We start from the raw sequence: 3,209 nt of genomic DNA, 5'->3' as shown, positions 1-3,209 counted from the left end.
AGCAATGTTTCATAGCTTTTTGGGACTTTTATTATGCATCAAGGGTCTTATACTGTGAAAGACACTTTAAAGCAAGTTGTAACTACTTTTAAGGTTTGTGACAATGCTTCAAAGCAATGGTTGAATGGTTTAAAGCAGTAAAGTTAATGCTTTAAAGCTCTATGAATTAGCTTTGAAGCAAGTTTTCACTACTATAAAGCAATGCTACATAGCTTTGTTGTACTCTAAATTTGTATCAAGAAAGCAGACACCTTGAGTAGGAGTATGCAATGAGTAGGAGCTAATGCAAGAAAAAGGTTTGCAATATGTATTGACATATAAAGAGTTGTAATTATGGTTTTATAAAAGTGTACTTGAGGCTCATCAAGGAGACGAATAGGATGCTCCACATATGCACCCATCCCTATATTGTGGTGACACACATCTCTTTTTTTTGGGGAAACACGATTCTCGGATGTCCAAAACTCAATACCATGTGGTGTCATGTGGCACATGGCTAGAGGTAAGATCCCTGGCTCTTCTTGAGATAACCGAGAGATTGTTGACTAAATATTCCATCTATGGATACCAAGGACTTTTACAGCTTCAAAGACATTCACATCTTTCGATCCACCATCTTTAGTAACATCATGATGATTGATCATTTGAGGAAGAACTCATCATTTGTCTTCCACTTGTCTAAGCGTATGACGAATGTTAGATAGCATAAGTGATTCAACTTGTGATGATGCATCATGCAGATTTGGGAAGGGTGGATAGAGAAGAAGTTTTTGAAATATGTTTTTCCGATTATCCACATCCATCCCTACTATTTGTTCTTCAAAGCAAGCAACAAATCTTGCATATTTTTCTACCATCAATTGATGTATTGTCATCCTCATGCTTTGGCCTTGAACGTGGCTTTTTGGTATGATGTTCCTTTCTCTTCATCTCATCACCATATTGTCGAATCATCTCTCAAGCACTATCCTTGTCACTTGAATGTGCACACTCTCTTCCACCATGCAAATCTTCAATATGGCCTTGAAATGGAGAAAATCATGCATTTGGTCATTTTAAATGACACTAATACCTTGGCAACAAAAGAAGAAGTGATAAATATAGTGTAATGAGAGTGCTTATGATGAGCACTATGAAGTGCCGACAAATCCATCCTTTCTTGAGGATAGTGACTTCTGGTAGCAGGTCCAAAGAAAGAATTATACTTACTTGAGCAAAACCACCTTGCTACTACTACAATTGCTGATGTGATGCATCCATCCTTGCTTTACCTTGAAATAACTAAATGCACATCATGATTTCACTGTTGAAGTCCCTTGTCTTTTACACCCTGGAGGAAGATGGAGAGAGTGTGACCATCCTTTCTTGGGCTCCTTTCATGTGGAATGGCAAGATCACTCTTTGTGTGAGTGAGCCCTTAACCTTATCCTTGGTATTGTTCATGGTGTTGGAGAGAGGGTTGTATCAATGAATGTGTATAGTTGTGTGTAAGCTTTGATAGATTGCTATACGTGTGTTTACTTATTCATTTATTCATTTCATTGATTAGGGTGTTAGGTAGTTTAGGTTCTCTCCAACCCTAACTCTCTCTTCGTTCTTCTCCCTGAGAGCTTGTGTGAGAGGCAAGCATTTGGGGCTCAAGCCTCTTATACATCTTCCATCAATGTGCAAACACTCAGGAGCACAAAAAGGATACTCATTAGTAAGAACTATATGTATAGCTCCTATATTTATAAGAGCTCTTTTCTAGCTTCTATGCATAATGGATATACATAGATCTCTTAGTTTAAGAGCTCTATGCCAAGAGCTTTATGCATCGAGCTCATACAAAGAAAGGCTTTTTTTGTTTTTTGTTTTCTATTTTTCTTTTTTTGGGGGGTACAAAGTGAAAAATAACCTATATATGCTACATATTCTCTACCAAGGTGAGCATGTATTGAAAAAAAAAATCTTAAGATGGAAAACATTATCCAAATACCATAAGTTTAATATGATAGGGTAAATTAGTAGGTCAAATCAATGCATAGAGTAATAAGAGCTATGCATATTTCTCTTACATATAGGATCTATATGTATAGCTTCTATGCATATGAGATTTATGTATAGCTCCTATGCATAAGACCTATATTCATAGATCTTATGTGAGCTCTACTAAGCATAGAGCTCTCCATGCATAAGAGCTATAAATGTAGCTCTTATTCATTGAGATCTAAACATAGAGATCTCTAAATAACTCTATTCATAAGAACTATGATCGCATGCATAGATCTCTTATACATAGAGATCTCTAAATAACTCTATACATACGAGCTATGCTCTTATGCATAGACCTCTTATGCATAGAGCTCTATGTAAAGAGCTATACATAGAGCTCTTATGTATAGAGCTCTACATAGAGCTCTTTTGTATAGAGCTCTTGTGTATAGAGATCTAAGTAGATCTCTATGCATAATTTTAATATGCATAAGGCAATACAAGAGATCTCCCCAAGACCGATGCTTTCTACTGATTAGGATTTTTAAACTTTCCATAAAATATTGCTTAATTAGAGTATTAATCCTAGATCCCTCCATCATTTTTTAAAATTGAGGGCATAAATCAAGCATTAAAGTGTTTCTATACGACATCCTAAAGCATCATTTCTAAAAATCCCTAATTCCTTGGAAATCCTAATGTTTGGAAACCTTAAGCGAAAATCTTTGAGTGAAAATCTTTGATTTTCTCCGCAACTATGAGCTCTCACATGTTCAAGTTTAATGGCCAAGGTTTTCACATGTGGAAAAAGATAAAGTTTTGCTTGATGAAAGAAAATCTATGGGGATTGGTAAAGAGCACTAGTACAGCCTCTTCCTCCCCGATGATATTACAACCATTGTAGAAGAAGCCAGAAGAAAATCTATGGGGATTGGTGAAGAGCACTAGTACAACCTCTTCCTCCCCAATGATATTACAACCATTGTTGTAGAAGAAGCCAGAACTAAACATGAACTCCTTATAGTAGACAGGGTATATTCCATCATTGATCTTAGCTTGAGTGATGACTTTCCATTACATTTCTGACCATGAATCACATGTTGAAGCTTGGGCTAAACTTTGATTTGTGTTTTGGTGCTAGTACTAAAAAGTTAAAGCTATCTTTGAAAATCACTTTCTTAGAGTTACAATTGAAGACATGAGAATCTCTTGTTGCACATGTCAACAAAATGAGT

This window comes from Cibotium barometz, chromosome 15 (assembly GCF_041138505.1).
Source record: "Cibotium barometz isolate CiBa-2024 chromosome 15, ASM4113850v1, whole genome shotgun sequence".
Classification (NCBI taxonomy): domain Eukaryota; kingdom Viridiplantae; phylum Streptophyta; class Polypodiopsida; order Cyatheales; family Cibotiaceae; genus Cibotium; species Cibotium barometz.
Note: the sequence above shows the minus strand (reverse complement) of the source record.